Raw genomic sequence first — 18,180 nt, 5'->3', positions numbered from 1 at the left:
AATGCATCTGAGACTGTCAGCACGACGGACAGGCAAGGGGTGCGTTTGAGGATCCATCCCACCCTCATCCGGGTAACATGAAGCCAAGAGGAAATCAGGGCCTCAGCCTGGGAAGCGAGGCTATGTAGGTCAAACCATATGGGCAGGTAATCTGTATGGATCACAGAATCATTAAAGTTGGAAAAGATCTCTAAGATCCCCAAGTCCAATCCCAACCCATCCTCACCATGCCTTCTAACCATGTCCTTCGGTGCCACATCTCCACAGCTCTTGAACACCACCAGGGACAGTGACTCCCCCACCTCACTGGGCAGCGCATTCTAGTGCTTCACCACTCTCTCAGTGCCTCGGTGTCCTTCTTTTAGTGAGGGGCCCAACACTGAACACAGCACTTAGGTGTGCCCTCACTAGAGAACTAAGCTAGGGGGACAATCCTCTCATGCTCCTGCTGGCTGCACTATTTCTGATACAAGCCAGGATGCCATTGGCCTCCTTGGACACCTGGGCACAGTGCTGGCTCATGTTCAGCTTGCTGTCAGGAACCCCAGATCATTTTCTTCCACACAGCTTTCCACTCTGCCCCAACCCTGTAGCGATGCACGGGGTTCTTGTGACCGAAGTGTAGTGCTCGGTCTTGTTGGAAGCTGTCTAGTCTGCAAACATCCTGTGGTGACCACAGAGAACAGCCCTATGTACTTTTATAAGTGGTCATGTCTGATGCAAGAGACACTGGGTGCCTTGCCTGCACAGGAACTCTCATGTTCGTGAGGGATGACAGTCCCACATCACTTTGCTTTTGGCCAAACTCCAGGGAAGCAGTGATTTTCTTATTGCTTTGCTCTTGTGATGCTGCTCAGCCCCTTTTTACAATGAAGGGTCAGGTCTTGTCTTGTTTCCACTTAAGTTCAGCTGCATGTATAATAAATGTGAATGCCTGCTTCCAGTGCAAGCTGCTGCTCTCAGAGAGGCACCTTTGACTCCACCTGGCCTTTGCAAAGCAGTACGTGTTCACTCCTGTGATGAGTGAAATACATCTTCCACTGCTCAGTGTGCAGAGTTTTGACTTTTGTCAACAAGCTTTCAAATTCAGATATTTCTCACACGTTGCAACATGGTAAAGCTCTTAAAAACCCAATTTAATTTTGGTCTCATTGCTGATCAGCCCAGTGGGAATTTTGACTTAATCAAACTTTAATGTTTTCCTTGCAAATTTCAGAAAAATCAGTAATTGGTCCGGTAATTGAATTTTCTGATCATGTATCAAAGGAATAATGTCATGCACGGGATGAGCACCAGTCTGCTTCTGGGAACCCAAACATTTGAAAGGGAAAATGCTGCAGAATTCAGATAAAGATATGAGTATATACTGCTGTAGAGCTAAGAATAGAACGTATTATTTATATTGCCAAAGGAAGCGGCTGAAATCACAGAGATTTTCAGAGAGTAAGGATGCTCAGACAGTTGTGTGCAGGCATTGTGTTTGTGGAGCTGAAGTGGAAAGCCACTGACATCCCAGCACCAGTGCTGTGGCCCCAGCAGAGCAGGCTGCATCCCATGCAGAAGGAGACACGTCAGGCTGCTCCCCACTGGAAGACATGCTCAGGGCATCTCCCAGCCCCCAGGCAGACAGGAGGGGGGGAGCTGGGGCTGCAGAGATGGTTCAGGCTCTAGCAGGTGCATCTCCACTGTGCCGAGGTCCCACTGTGCCACGCTTGTCCCACGTCTCTGACAGAGGGCTTTGTTTCACAGATTCCTTAGTGTTTTCCCACTGAGCACTTCTCCAGGTCTAGTCATCCTCAGAAGCTGACTTCTGACAAGATCAGAAAATTTTCCCAGCGAGTGGGAAAAATTCAAAACACTCTTTTAATTAAAAATATAATAGAGGCTTCACAGCTGTAATGTGTCTGTTTCTCTGAAGTTCACATCCTTTAAGAACTCTGCCCCTCTCTCCTGGGATTATGGCAGCAATACTCAGTTTTTCCTGTACTTCAAATGATTTCAAGCTCAGAAACCTTTCCAGATGCATGCTAAATGCCCGTTTTTGTCTTTGCTCATTTTTTCTCTTTTCTCTAAAGTGTGTTTCTTGTCTCTCTAATGATGTTTTCTACCTTCCTTTCTTTCCTCTCCAGTCGAAGATGAGCATCTCCAACCCTGAAGAGTACTGAGACAGAGAGGGTCCTACTTATTCTCTCAGAGGAACTCCAGAGGCTTTGGTGAGACTCTTCCTGTTCACACTAGTGTGCAATGGAGGAGAAAGAGACACCAGGAATACACTCAGCTCCCATGGGAGAAACAAGCCATGCGAGGTGTGTCACACGCAGAGGAGAGGGGCAGGGGCCCCCTCCACCTACTGCTGCTACCCAGCCCCTGCAAGGATACAGCCAGCACTTGCAGAAGTGAGAGCTCAGCACTCCCATATATTCAGGTGCAGAGGCAGAGATGATGTTCGTGTTAAATCATCCTTCTTTTTCCTATTTTTTTTCTACTGGCAGTATTCAGCATTGCCAACCCCATGTCCATCCAGATGCTTCAGTTTCTCCTCTATGGCTTGACAAGCAGAAGTCATAGCAGTTTTTGCAAAGCAAATGTGTCAACAAATTTTGGCAGGTGGTTCTCTCCATGTCTCATTTAGACAGTATCAAATTCTGTCACTTAAGTGGAATCAAATGTTTTCATCAAGGTAATGACAAAATATTCTCCTTTAATTTCTTCCTTTCATTTTAATTCTCCTCTCACATCCACTCATCAGCTAGCACTGCTACTCGCCGTGTAGCAAAAATGAAGGTGCTCAAAGTGTTCTGCTCAGCTTTTCACTGTCAAAAATCCCTGCAGATTCAGTTTCTCTGTAAATTGTGGGATTTTGAGAAAGCTGCATTTTTAGAAAGAAGATTACTTCCAGGGAAATAAGGCAGATTGGATACAATGCATGTGCTGGCATTAGCTTAGCTCCTTCCATTTAAAGGAAGGGAGCTGCTTTTGAATTCATTCATTCGAATGTGGGGAAAAAAAAAAGGCTCTGATTTCTTTTAATAATTAAAACTTTCAAAAATGTTAATTTCCTGCCCATTGTTCAAAGCAAGTTAATGTCAGACAGCAACAAGAGGGCAACTTTATCACTGAACAGTGACAGAAGAACACGAAGCAGCTCCTGCAGCTGCAGTGTCACTTGCCGTGGTTCGGTTTGGTGCTGCACCAGCACGACAGCTCCATAAGGCTGAAGGTTAGTTAGGGGATGCATTCATCTTCAAATCCATAAATGCCCTTGTTTCCCATAGCTTACTGTTTATTAATAGCTCCTTCTGCTAAGACAATCAGAATTTGTGTGTTAAATTTGTGTGAGGCAGCTTTTGCTCAACAGCACATGTTTGCACAGCAAGTATCCCAGGTGCTGTGGCCCCATGGCGAAGCACCAAGCACCACATGGTGCTGCTGGGGGGACACAGCCTATGCCTTCATGCCTTAGCACTGCAGAAGGAAATGCATCTCCTCATCTCAGTCAGGAATTTAAGAGGAAAGGACTCACCAAGATACTTTCCCATCTGTAGCATTTCAAACATGGGACAGGCAAAATGAAAGGGCTCTCTATGGTTTAGCAGCCCCCAGCTTCCCCAGAGGACCGAGGTGCAGGGCCAGGAGTGCACTAGGGATGCTCAGGTGCCTCACTCCCCATTGGCATTGGGCTCGTGGGGAGCAAAGGGGTAGTTGTGTGGGTCTGAGCAGTGCGTGGGGGCACAGCAAGCTTGGCAGCCCCTATGAGTGAAAAGTGATGATGGAAATGCAGCCCAGGAGGAAGTTCCAACAGGACTGTGAAAGCTGTTGGCAGGTGGGTGGCTTGGAGGAGATAATGGAGGTGCAGCGGAGGGAAGAGGTGCTCCCAGCAATGTATGTAACATCGCACCCAGGCTGCACGAGGCACAGAGCTGTGCTCAGAGCCAGTTCTTCCCCCATGCAGCTCACACAGCACTGATGCTTTTCCAAGTAAATGTCAGGAGAACACACTGCTGTGACAGCCTTTCCTCGTACATCCCTGCAGAGCCTGATAACGATTACCTCTCCTAAATTACTGGGCAGCAAAATCCGGGGGAACATCACAGGGTGCACTGCCACAGGGCACAGCTGCACCAAGGAGCAAAGGCTGCTTGAGAAAATACATGCAGCAAGCCCCCAACTTGCTTTTCAGCAATCTTTCAGCTTATGAGAAGGAACAGAACACTCTTGCAGTGGAAAAAGCAGATGACCAACAGTTGGCAGCTGTCTCCTGTACCAGCTCTGACCAGGCAGCAGAAGCAAGAAGAAGAAAGGGTGGGATTTGGGAATGTGGTCTGTGAGCATCATACGGATTGAGGAGTAGCCCCTGGGCTCACAGAACAGCTGCAGCTGGTCCCTGCTGAAAGATGCTGTGAAATACCTGGGCCCAGCCATACCAGGGAGATCTTCAAGCAATTGCACAGCCAGCACTGCTCATCTGCTCATCGTCTCCTGCACTGATGTCAGAGACACTGCTGCACCAGAAGGGCTTTTTCTCTGGGGGCGTGGGGGTGCCGGATGCTGCAGAGCCCAGCAGATGTAGAGGAACTTAGGCTACACCCCCCTCTCTGTTAGCTCACGCACTCTGTGTGCTCAAGAAAATAAGCCCTGATGAAATGCTGCAGCTAGAACACCTGTTAGAAAATCCACACTGTTTTAAGAGGCTTCTGACAAGCAGTAAGAGCAGATGAGCAGAATGCAGCAGGGCTCTGAAGCTCCTGAGAACAGCTATTTTCTTTAAGATGGAGCTGCTGATATGCAACTGAGCTAAAAGTTGGAGGCACTGGACAATCTTCTCTCTTCACCTTCAAAACCATCTTTCTCTTTTAACTTCCCTAGACCGTCTGCATGCAACACATATTCAAAATAGTCATCTACTCAGATCTGGAGGGAAAAAATGCCCATTCCATAAGGACTGCTCTCCTCCAGCCAGATGTTTGCCTGACGGCAGCCAACACCTGCTCTGCCTCAAAGCCCTCCAACTGCTCCCCCTCACACATCAGAGACAGGGAACTGAAGAGCAGACAGACCTCCCCTCCAGGGGAAAATCTGTGTTTGTTTTCTGGGAAGCAGAGGACGGTTTATACATGTTAGTGGCTGCTAACACTTTCTACTTGTTGATGGCCACAGGAATACAAAAGCTAGCACCCAGCAGAACTCGTGGGCTGGAGACTCACCCTCCAGCATCACAGAATCAGAGAATATCCCAAATTAGAAGGGACTCATAAGGATCAACAAGTCCAACTCCTGGCTCCACTCAGCACTACCCAAAAATCAGACCACCAGCATAAGCAAAAAACAGCAGCACAACCATCAGCTGCAGCCAAAGCTGTGCTGTGCCTCGTGCCCTCTCTCAAAGCAGAGGAGGAAAAGGTGACAGCTTTGAGTCTGCTAAACTAATTTTAAGTCTTAGACACTTATCTCTGAGAAAGAAACAATTTGTACCACCTTCACAACAAAGGCTTTTGCTGGCTGTGGCTCCACTGCCTGGGAGTTGCAGCAACGTAGGAGGTACTTCTGATGTTAGGGCTCCTGTAACTGAGTGCAGTCATAAGCTCAGACAGGCAGAATAGGGAAATCCAGTTAGTGTGAAAACTAAGCCCTCGGATTTCTTTCTTTCTTTCTTTGGGTTCTTAAAGAAGAGGAGAATGGCAAATAGTATTCTGCAGGCTGGGCCCTTGGGAACTTCTTGGATTGTGCAGCACGACACAGGTTGGTGGGTTTAAAGTCCCCATATCAGGATTTGTTGAACTACAAGAGATTGTCACTCTTCAAGTTAAGATATGCCTCTCCCCTTCTACAGCCTGTCTGTCCCCAAGGGGAGCCTCAAAAACTAAGTACAGAGTCATTGGAAGGCAGAAGTTATTCTCAGACACCGGGAAAGTTCACAGCCCCAAGCCAACCCGAACTCTGCGACTCTGCGTGTGTAGGCACTATATGAAATTCCACTTTGAGGCTGACTTCAGAAACAGAAACATCCAGTGTCATGAAGAATGACTTGGAAGAGGAGCACACAGAAATAGTCTTGGCTAAAAGACGCTCAGCATCTTTAATGGGGGAGAATCCTATGCTGTAGCAACCAAATGTGCAAACGTTGCAAGTGCTTTGGAGGCCCTGATGCTGAGAGCCAATTCTTGGCCTGGGTGCTCAGAGACTTCAGCATCCAACAGCAGGCAGACAAGCACAAAAATGTCAGCAGTGAACCTGTAGACCACAAGTGTGGACTACTACATGTAGACCACTCACATGGACAGAAAATCCCATGGTTTTGGTCTTCCAAACACGTTCCAAGTTCCCAAGTTATGACAGCTAGGGCAAAAGTGGAGGGAAAAACGTGAAGAGCCATGGAGGACAAAAGAACGAAGAACATATCCAAGCACACAGCAAACCAGAGCTGAGTATTGTCTCACTTTTGAATCCCCTCATTATAAAGAACATATTCTGCTGGAGCTTTTCTCTCCCTGCCAGCTTGGCACAAAACCAAATTCAAACTAGAGGGCATTTTTGGAGATGCAGTTCTTTCCCCCAAACCCATCCCATAGGGTATTACAGAAATCAGCCATGGATACCTAATATAATCAAGAGAATAAGCACTAGAATGAAACTTGAAGCAAGTACCATGCAAGCAAAGATTACAGTGGATGGGAATGGCCACTGGATGCTGGGCAGCATGACATGGTTGACCTCATTGTGAAGGAAGAGGCTGAGAAACCTAGAAGGGTGGGAAGGGGAAAGACAAGCAAATGAAGCTCACTGCCTGCTTACGCACATGCATGCCACGAGGTGAAAGATCATTCCCCTCTGTCGTTATGGCACAGGCTGTCACCTCACGTTAGGTCACCTTACTCAGCACACAAGACCTCTCTCGTGTCCCTTTTCACACCACACTTATTTTTTCTATCATTTTTCGCTACAACGGTCGCTTTCCCCATGAGCTAAAACTGATGCTTATGATTGCACTTGTAGATGTCAGAGTTCTCCAGGAATCAACACAGACCCACGTTTACCTGACAAATATGCTATTTTAAAATCTTTTGCAGGGAAAAAATTAAAAAAACCCACATGGTTCGGCAAAAATGGATGTAAAAGCTGTTTGCTTGGCATCGTTATCACAAATGAAAAACATTTGGGGACTTCTTTCTTGTGCTGAATATTTCATTCAGTCCTGCAGTGCAGTGACTCCCAAAACCTCTAGTGATCCGAGCTCTGCTTTTGAGGCACTAATTTGCTGTTGCCATGACACTGTTAATGTCTGAATTGCTTTTTTTAACTGCTCTTCTCCTTTTTTTTTTCAATGCCTTGCAGAGGCATTCTGAAACTGTGGGCACGAGCTGATCTTGTGGAACAGCCCGTGTGTCCTCAAGAACAACAGAACTGCATTCACTTCTACCTGCTAGAAGGACGATACAATCCAGACGGAAGGATGATTGCTGTCCTGACAAATGACAGATTTTTTAACCACAGCAATGACAGTGAACACACCTGACCTGGTCAAAACAGTTTTGGCTTTGGGTGTGGTGATGAGAGGCAGGGAGCTATTTCATCTGAGGGTATTTTAGCAGTGACATTAGGAAAAAACCATCACTAAATACCACCCAAGGTGATTTGCAACCCAATGGGCAAAGATTCCTCTATCACTGGGCTTTCTCAAGCCATGGATACACTTCCCATTCAGTAGGAAGGAGAATGAACCTATAGGCATTTTGGGGCCATTCAGAGTGCGAAGTACCACTTACAACTTAATAACCCATTATGGCTTTGAGTATTTCCTTGCTTCGGTCTCAGTTTTTATAGGTGTATCTGGAAATAAACAGTGTTCTTGGATGGCACCACCAGTGACATCTGAGCATTTCCAGGAACATGTTCTCTAAAAGTGCCCGCCCGTCTCCAAAAGGAGCAGAGATCGTCATTTCAGATAACAAACAAACGCCTTTGATTTTCTCTCTGTGCCAAGGAACACAGATATTGTCTCTGTCTCCTGGGCATTCTTCAGCGTGCCTCATTAGGATGTTATGAAATGTTGCTCTATTTGTTCTGTTGTAAAGCAGCAAAAAAAAGCCCTGGGGCTGCCTCCAGCCAGCGTAGGATGTGTGAGCAGGCAGCGTGCAAGGTGGGCACACAGCACTGCCCCGAAGTCTTGTTACCCAGACTGGAACTCTGAACCTGGACAGCTGGCTGGGAGCAGCCCCTGTGGTACTTACAGGGATCTACTCCCAGCCAACTGTCCAGATTCAGAGCTCCAGTACCACGGGGGCTCTGCAGTCCCACTGTGTTGTTTCTCCCTCGACAAATGCCAAGGAAATGTGGTTTTGGCTTTGTTTATAATAAACAATGTTTGAAATGCCTAACAGCACCGGGCTTAAAACATGACAAAACTTTCTACAGCTAATTTTGCCAGGACACTTTAGCAACTTTGTAGTGTTTGCATGTATTAGGCCTTTAATAAATCAAACTGAACGTATGTGATCTGCACAAACAAACTGAGCAGCTCTATGCACAAACTCCATTGTAACACCACTGCACCAACTCTCACCTCCTCTGACACTGCACATGGCCACGTGCACTGGCTGACACTCAGTCCTGACCCTGCTCACCTGGTGGGCACTTGCCTAACCACTGCCCTGTTACCTCCAGGATCATTCCCTCTACAAAGAATAATCTCCAAGTTCGAGTGGTGAAGACCCATTTCCATTTTTAGAGATCTGAATGTCAGCCCCAAACTTAGATGCAGATGCCTATGGAGATCTACCAAATATGGGCTCTTGAAAATTCAGGCCTTTTGGATAGGTCTGAAGTGACTGTGATTGCAAAGCCCTTCCTGGCCTGGCAATCATGCTCCAAGTTGCCACGCTTTGGGCTAAGTGACCCTTGGCTTTAATGGAGTCCTTTAATGCTAGGTTTCTAAATGTCACGTTGGGATGCATCCACATGAACCCACGTCAGCTTCAAGGACAAGTGAAAGCTGCACGTAATTGCTGGCTTCAAACCCTCAACGAGCTCTCCCTACGTGATAGAGGTAATGCAAAATGTTAAGATCCTGCAATGGAGCAAATTAGAGTGGAGAGAAATAGGACTGTAGTTACACCATCTAATTAGAAAGCACTGTGAATTATACACTTGTTTTGGTTATAAATAGGACAGCTGGATAGACTAACGGGAAGGATTCTTCTTGAAATTCAATGATGCAAAAGAGTACCGAATAGACCAACAGAAATTCAGGGTCACATCTGCCCCTTCTGTCCATCTGTCTATCTGTGCCTTTTGATTTCACCTGGTGTGAAACAGTAAGATTTGTTGGGGTTTCCTTCCCAGCAGCTCACTTTAAGGCATGGAAAGGAAGCATTACTGCAGACAAACACCCTTGGGCAGCACATGCTGAATGAGGAATTTTGACTCCTGCTTGTGCTTCAGAGGAAGTTCTGGGAAGAGGCTGGCACGGTGGGTTCTGTGTAGCAGCACTGCAGCTCAATGGCTAGGATGTCCCTGCGAGCCATGGGCTGCTCCCTGCCACACCACGTCCTATCTGTGGAGGTAGAGCCTCCTCCTGGGACACAAGCCACCATCAGCAATAAGTCCCTTTTGGGCCAGACAGCTTTAGCCCTGCTTATTTCAGCCTATTAACTTGCAGATGAAAGCAACAGCTATTCACAGAGCTAGAAGGGTACACACAGACCTAACCTTTAGAACAACCTTTTGCAGTTGCAGAGATGCTACTTTTATCATGTCATTACTTGATATCCCATTTAACATTCAGCCAGAAGTTGCTGTCCCTTTCTTGCCTAGTTCAAACCCAGCTCTACTGAGAGACCTGCAGCAGGGGCCACAGGCTCACTTCCCGACCCCAAACACACCACAGCTTCCTGCAGAAAAGGGGCTGATGGCAGTGTGCCTGATGGTACAGCAGATCTGCCAGGGCTGCTGGGGAGCACAGCTGGAATTTAAGCAAAGCGAACGCGCTGAGCTGAGCTCCACCCTGGGCTCAGTTCTCTTCCTTCAGGGACGCTGAAGGCTCACTGGCGCTGGAACAAATCCCGGAGGGGATCTTGGAGGATTTCAAGGCAATGGCAGTGCACAGTGACAGCCTGCCCCTCCCCTTTATTTGCTGCCCATTTGTCCAATATTGATGGCAAAAGAGATAAGGGGCATGGTGCCACAGCCCGTTCACCGCTTCAGACCTTTGTGCTCCCGGATGGGCTGGGATAAAGGCAGCCGCAAGGAGTGCTGACAGCAAGGGGGTCTGCTCGAGGGTGGAGTGACTCAGTGTGGCAAAATGCCTGTGCCTTCAGCAGCCCATAGCTGCAAAACGAGTGGAGGTGTAGTTTGGGCCTGGCTCCTCTTGGTTTCTGAAACCCCGTGGCCCAGAGCCCGTCTCAGCTTTTGGCCTTGATGATGAAATGCTCCAGCTGGGGGACAGGCTATGAGCAGCCAGCACTCAGCTCGGGGCTGCAGGCTGGGGATGTCCTGTGAGCATGTTCCCTCCTGGATCACCAGCCAGGAATACAAGATCCTCCTCTTCTGGTCCACAGTGACCCAAAGAAAGGAGACAAAGCTCTGCAGACCCCAGCATGCTGCATCCTGCAGCCTTCCCCGAGGTTTTGTTCTTGGAGTGGCAGCAGAGGAAACGAGCATTTCTGCCTACTCATTCATCACAAGACCAGCCTGCACTTGGCTCGCGACCCGCCGTAATGGTAAATATGGTCTTTTGAGCCTGGGTACAACTTCTGCCTCTGGAGCACGTGAAATGAAGCAGCCTGCAGTTGTGCCATTGCAGCACCCTCAGCAGACTGCAGTTCCCTGGGAAAGGTGCTCACTGGTAGGAGCCAGCAAGGAAGCCACCCAAAAAAACAGCAAGGGAGAGAGGCAGAGCTGGGACCTGCTGATAAACCTGTGTGCCCTGCGGGAGTCATCTGCTTAAGTCTAAGGGACTCAAGCAGGGGCAGCAGCCACCAGAAGAAGAACACTGTGAAGCTATCTGACCACACACCGAAGATGAGACCAGAGCACAGAATATGTTAATCCAGCAATGCCAATGGAGAATTTGCTGTATGAGTAGAGATTACTGAAACTGAAATTCAGTGAGGAAAACCCAGTCTAAAATTTCCCTGGTTCTGGCATCCACAAAAATGTCAGGTTGTGCCTCCAGGCAGGTTATACTGCCAAAATTTGTTCTGCCTAAAAGAAAAAAAAAAAGTACACAAATGTGATGAAAGGACAAACGGAGGAATGGAGATGAAACCTGGTTCTCTCTTGGAAGAAAATAATTGATAACTTCACAGGATGATATCAAATTTGCTGGACTACCGGGATCTCTTCCTGCTCAGAACAACGCTCCATTGGTGCCTGGAATATCATCTACTGGCTCTTAAAGCTCTCATTACTTCGAAAAATGCCTCAATAAAATTGGCAAGTGGAGCATTCCCCTGGTCTCAGAAGATGCTCCCTGCTTCCCATTGCTGTCCCTGGCTGTGTGGTCTGGAAGGCCACAAGGCTGGGGCAGCCTAACCCAACAGGCATCACAGAATCACGCAGAATCACAGAATCGTAGGGGTTGGAAGGGACCTCTAGAGATCATCGAGTCCAACCCCCCTGCCAAAGCAGGTTCCCTACACCAGGTCGCACAGGTAGGTGTCTGGAGAAGAGGAGGCTCAGAGGAGACCTTACCACTCTCTATGGCTCCTTGAAGGGAGGTTGCAGTGAGCTGAGGGTCAGCCTCTGCTCCCAAGTAACAGGAATAGGCTGAGAGGTTCAAGTTGAACCAGGAGAGGTTCAGGTTTGATAAGGGGAAAAATTCTTCTCTAAAAGAGCAGTGTGGCACTGCATAGTTGCCCAAGGAGGAAGGGGAGTCCCCATCCCCGGGTCTGTTCCTTGACTGTAGGGATGTGGCACTGAGGGATGTGGTCAGTGGGCATGGTGGGGGTGGGCTGGGGTCAGAATTTGGGGCCGTGAAGGTCTTTTCCAGCTTTAATGATTTTCTGGTTCTATGAAATAGAGATTCCTATAGCCCTGCGGAATGCCGCGTGCAGCAGGAAAGAGACCACCTGCCCAAAGCTGGCAGGCATGGTTTTCCCTGGCCATAGGCAGTGCCAGCATCACCCCAGGTGGTGAAGCTGGGGTCACAAAGAATCGGGGAGTCCTCCGCTATTACCCCTGCACACAAGGCTAATTATCTGCCCTGCATAACCCATGTGCTGGTCATTAACTCCTCAGGCATACTGTGACCCTGGGGGCTCGGGCAGGAGCTTGGAATGGAGTGGATGGGCATGGTGCCCAGGAGGACTGCAGGAGGCTCCAGTGTTGCCCCACCCCTGCTGCAGGCTCTCCTGCTTCCCTCCCAGCCTTGTTCTGGTGGAAAGTGGCAGACTGCTACAGAGCAGAGCCCACACTGTCCCTTGCTGCAGTCCAGAATAAACACTCAATGGCAGAGCTAAAGGAGAGATCCTTTCCCAAGACATTTGTTTGATGCTTTTTCCTGAGTTACACACCAGAGATCAGTTAAAGGCCAGGGATGCCCTGTATAAATGTTTTTGTTTTACATCTGGAGACATTCAAATAACAGGAACATCATGGAAAGCATTCAGAAAACAAATATTTCAAATGTTACTCCAAAAGCGGTGAGTAAGCAGTGTGACTCAGCAGCGCTTTCCAATGCTTCCCCAAAGAGATGGAAATAAATCCACTTAATAACTTGACATATATTGGAAATGTGCTGAGTCGTTTGTCGCTATCCACAGACCTGCTGGGAGAAATGACTTGCAGACATACCTGCATGAAGCACCCGTGCCACACGCAGCTGAATTCAGCCCAAAGATTGGGGTGGCATTTTCTGGGAGCATTTCAGCAAGTGCCTCGCCACCCATGGAGCTGGGAACCCTCAAGCATCATCAGAGTTTCTGCTGCAGTGTGTGTTTAACCTCAGCCCATGGAGCCTCTGGGCAGGCAGCAAGGCTGTGCTCACTCCCCATCCCCGAGAGCTCTGCTCCCGCTGTGCTTCGCTGACTGAGCTCTCTGTGACTCAGTTTGGTGCTGTCCCATTATAGCCTTTGCAGGAGCTCCCGCAGAAGTCACCTTCCAGCAGTGGCATGTGGCACAGAAGCAGCACCACACTGCTCATTAATGCAGTGCTCGTGTCACAGCCCATGGCCTCTTGCTCTTTGTTGCTTCCCTGTCACGCAGTCCCTGGTGGCAGCACTAGCTGCAGCCGTATTTGAATAACAAATTGCACAATGGAGGACTGGCAGCCCTCCTTCCAAAGGAAGAAGTGGGTTTTTTTCCTCATTTTTAAACTAAAAATATTCCCTGCATCATCCAAAACGCAGAATCAAATGCAGAGAGCTCATGGGGGAAGATACATCACCCTCTTGGTGAAAAGAGAGAGCCTGCAAGCCAGGAATGGGACAAACAAACCTCCCTGCAGCACGGGCTCTGCGTTTTCACAGCGGGCAAGGATGTTGCACAGTGCTGGGGACATGGGGATCATAGAAACACAGAATTTTGAAGGTTGGAAAAGGCCTCTAAGATCACTTAGTCCAACCCCAACCCACCCCACTGCCCACATCCCTCAGTGCCACATCCCCATGGCTCTTGAACATCTCCAGGGATGATGACTCCCCCACCTCCCTGGGCAGCTGTGTCAGTGCCTCACTCCTTTGGAGAAGAACTTCCTAATATATAACCCGAACCTCCCCTGGTGCAACTTGAGGCCAGACCATTACCTCTTGTCCTACTGCATCCATTGGACAGCTGGTGTTCTTCGTCAACCTGAAATCAAGCCTAAAATAGCAACTGAAAGCAGAAAGACTGGAAAAAAATCTAGCTCTGAAGATGAGTGAGCACCTGAAGATACTGCTGGCCAGCAGCCAGACGTCAAACAAGGAGCTCAGAGAATCTGAGTGTATTCTGGTGGCTAGCTGAAGAGGAAGGCAGTACCCATAACTTAGAAGCCTATTTGGGTGTTTCCTATTTTCATTCCTCACACAGTTCATAGGTTCATAGGTTCATAGTTGTCCTCAGGCCATTCTTACTGCCCACATTTTAACCCCACAGGGCCTGGGTGGCTCTTCAGGAGAGGTTCCCCAGCCTCTCTGATGGCACAAATCAATGACAGCATTCTATATCTGGTTGGTCTGGTTGGAGTTCCCTTTCCTGACATCTGTGCCTGCTGCCTTGTTCCCCCACTAACTCACTGTGTCTCTGGAACAACTCAGCCACCATCATCTTAAAAACTCTTATTAGGTGGTGAAATACATGATTAGATCAATATAAATCTTGATACTGGGGCCTCCTGTGGTCTCCTTATCAGCATTCCCCTGAGACATCACTTACCCTCCTTTTCTCCAAAAGAAAATTAAAAGACTGATGTTAATTGATGGCATCTACTCTGGTCACTGGTTTCATTGTAAGGCTGATCTCAGAACTGGGGAGGCAGAAGTGTCGCCAACATTCTGTGCCTGGCTGGTGCCAAGCCATCACCAAGGCAGATGTGAATGGCATTTTGAGGTGTGATTGCATCAGCCCTCCTCATCTGGCTCACTAAGGATGCTGAAGGGTATCCAAATACTTCTCTTTTATCTCAAGAAATGTGTTACTTAGGATCTGGTTTCTGAGTGTACAGTGCTTGGCAGAGGGGCTGACCATCCATCACATCCTGCTGCTGCCACTCACTATCACTGTACTGGCCCACAGCTTCATGGAGACTCCAAAAAGCAGCCCGAGTGCTCACTTTTGAGTGAGGATGAGCACACTGCAATGCCAACACAACAGTTCTCACCCTGAAGCAGGGCCAACGCGTGAAACATCAGCACAGCTCAGCGAGGTGGCACTGCCCCAGCTCACAACCCACCCTCCCCTGCCTCCTTTCAGCTCTATTGCAAAAGGGCTTTTTTCAGGAATTTCAACTAGAAATGCATTTGCTTGGCCCCCTGGGCAAGTAAAGGGGGAAGGAAGTTCTGGATTTTAAAGCTCAGATGGTGCTTGATGGGAAGAAAGGCAGGTTGGTACTGCCCTGGGTACGGCGGATTCGGTGCAATCAGTCGCTCATTCCACTGCTGTTCCATTTTCTAGGCTGTTTCTATCTGTGTCCCCATCCCTCCTCTTTCCTCTGAGTGGGTATCACCCTCCTGACCCCACAAACTCAGGACATCCTCCTGCTTACCAGCATTGTTACGTGTTCGTAGCAGACTGGGATCCTGACTATCAATTATAGCTACTACTGACGCCCTATAAATAGCTGAAACACAGGCAATGCCAGCTCCCAGATCACATTTTAACCTTAAATGAATTGCCAGTTTTCTGTTGTAATTACCCAGGTTGGAAAAGAGTACAGACCAACAAACTTATTCTGAGCAAACTCTACACAAAGGCTTGGCAGCTCCAGCTCTACACCCTTTTTTTAAATAGAAGGCTCTTCCAAGACAGATTCTGTCTGCAGGAGCAGCCCCTGATAGCCTTGATAGAAGGTAATTTTGTCTCCAGTCTAAATGCTACCTGTATTAGTAGTATGACTATGGGTAAACAGCCCTGGTTCTGGAACGATTGCTCCTGCTATGCAAAGATAGTCTTATTCTGCTGCTATTCTACTGGGATCACTGACCAGGGCAAGATTTTGTCTTGTCAGGGGGCTCAAGGGGCTGCAAAGTGACACAGGAGGAAAATATGTTCATGGATGTGGAAGACGGAGCTTTCAGGAACAGAGCCTCCAACAGAGCTTGTGCAGGGCTCCCCGAGTTCTTCGTGCCCTCTCTTTCCCCCCATCCATCCTTACTTTCCAGCAGCACATGAGCCACTCCAGGCAACAGCACGCCTTTCTGAACAAGCCAACATTTCCCCGGCAACAGGGCAGGCTGTGGAAATAGCAAGGGATTTCCTTTTTGCTTGGCTTTTCCCACCTCTTGAGAAATGCCCTGCCTTTGTACGACTTCTCTGCCCAAAAACATGAATGATGGTAACCGCAGTGCGCCTTGGGGAGGGGCAAGAAAGCTGGCTCTGCTCTTTAGGGGAGAGACTGACAGGTCTTTCCATCTGACGAGAAGAGAAAGCCTGAAAGAGGAGCAGGTCTTATGAAGGAGGGTCTCTCCCACACACTGCTTCGTTCTAGTGAGGAGGCAGCAGTGGCTGCGCAGCCGCGTTTTCAGTCCTCCTGGTGACAGAGGGAAGAGGAGAGCATCCCCAAAAGCCACCTGAAAGAGAGCCTTTTCCTGCAAGCAAGGACCAGCCTGAGATCCTGCACAGTTCTGTTACTACACTGGGGGAAGGCCCTTATCGGCAGAATGGGTCAGCGAGAATTTTTTTGTGGTTAGTTTTGTCTTTTTAGCTCTTGTTTCCTATTTTGGTCAGACTGCAGCTGTCACAAGCAAGGAGGTTTAGCCCAAATCTTTGCCAGCCTTGCACTCCCACTAGACTAAATACCAGAGGGATAATTAAGGGCAGCAGAAAAGGGAGATGGGTAAGAGAGGGTGTGGTTACTTCTCAATAGCAAAAGCACAGATCATCCAATTCATACCTATTACAGAGGGGAGAGTGAGGCTGTTTTTCACCTCGATCTGAGCATGGCCAGGGTGATATTGTGAAGGAATAAGGGAGAGATGCATCTCCCACAAAGACTGGGGGGGCCTGTGGGACCCAAACAGTCCCTCGCCCCATGCCCTTTGCTGCCTTGCTCCAAGTCACCTGGGAGCAGCCCCTGCCCCTGCTCCCCTTGGCCAGGTCTGTTTTCCTGGGGGCTTAAGTGACGAGTAGGGAAAATCCCTTGCAAAAAGATTTGCATCAGAAACCCTTGGCTGTGGAATGACTTTTAAAATAGAAAAGCTTTGCTTGAAAAAGGATGAACTGTGCAGCATAATGCTCAACAAATCGCCTGTTTAATGGCCTCTATAGCAGCTGTGTATTAATAACAAAAGCAGGGTAGCAGAAGCCATGCACTTCTTTGTGAGATTAAAATAAATAGTATTTGTTGCTAATACCAGCAACTTTCTGTGGAGGCTGACTAAAAGGAAGGAGTAAGTGGAAGACCAGGGCAGACAGGCTTGGCTTCTCTCCTCTCCTTTATATTGTATCTACAAAGGGAGAAGATACTCCCAATCTTTTCCATAGGAACATGAATGGACGTGACATTCCATGCAGCCCTGTACCCTCTCCCTCATTCTGGCAGTTCTGATAACAGCTCTCCCCACCTATGCCCCCTGTTTTGCAAACCTGGCACTCAGGCAGTGCTGAATTTCCCTCCTAGAATTACAATTTCAGGCATCAAAAGGGGAAAAGAGAATTTACAGTTTAAAGCTGTCTGCCACAGACTGTTTATCAGACACAGGGAATGATTTGTTTCTGTTTTCCTGGACATAGGTTTTTACTGAGACAAGATACGTTGCCTTGCTGAGAGCTGAGTCACTGAGTAATCAGCAGATTAATGTAGTCAGTTTGAAAGCCATCAGCATTAGTTCTCAGCAAGCTCACAAGAACTTCATTATTGTATCACTGCTACGTTTGAGATGAAGAAGTCTCCAGGATTTAGAGTTGCTGTGGGAAAAATCCCTAGATGCAAAGAAATCAAAACACCCCTTTGCGACTGGGAGACATAAGGCACTTCTTTATACAGCAACATCACAGCAGGATTTTGGCAACCTTTCCAGCAAATGCTTTTATTATCAACTCTTAGATAAGGAGTTTGGGGTATGTAATGCATCTGTCATTTGATAGCTACCTAAAAATAGCCTTGATAAACTCAGTGGCATATAGCACTTTGCCTTTAACAGGTCTTGAAACTGAAATGGTTATATTTCCAGTGGAACCAAGTAGTGGTTTTTTTCTGCAAAAAGAGTGATTTTGACTTCTCTAGTCCCCTCTGTTTCTCCATGTGGACTTGATTTCATCTAGAAATACAGGAAGGAAAGGCAAAGGATAGCACAGGCAGCTGGTAAAGGAGACTGTTTAAAAATAGGGAGCTAGTTAAAACAACAACAGAGGAGCAACTGGAAAAGGACTGGCTAGCTTAGGTCCGTGGCCTCAGAAGGCTTCCAGACATCAAACTGTTATTCTGATAGACCAGTGCTTCTACCTAAGACCCTGCCTATAAGAACCTCAGTGAAGTAACAGATCCTCCTGTTTGGAAGCAAGATTGCATGGGCATGCTTGAATGGCAGATATGTGAGTAAAAGTCAG

At 48.0% G+C, this 18,180-nt stretch overlaps 1 protein-coding gene across 3 annotated transcripts in view; it reads right to left on the bottom strand.

Annotated features, from left to right (window-relative positions):
• Window positions 1-18,180, bottom strand: part of GNAO1 (G protein subunit alpha o1) — a 116,071-nt gene that overhangs the window by 54,962 nt on the left and 42,929 nt on the right. The gene's annotated exons all lie outside the window — the stretch shown is intronic.

The sequence above is a fragment of the Cyrtonyx montezumae genome, unplaced genomic scaffold, assembly GCF_038088225.1.
Source record: "Cyrtonyx montezumae isolate F1298 unplaced genomic scaffold, pur_monq_1.0 scaffold_17, whole genome shotgun sequence".
NCBI lineage: Eukaryota > Metazoa > Chordata > Aves > Galliformes > Odontophoridae > Cyrtonyx > Cyrtonyx montezumae.
Note: the sequence above shows the minus strand (reverse complement) of the source record. Positions and strands in the feature narration are given on the sequence as shown.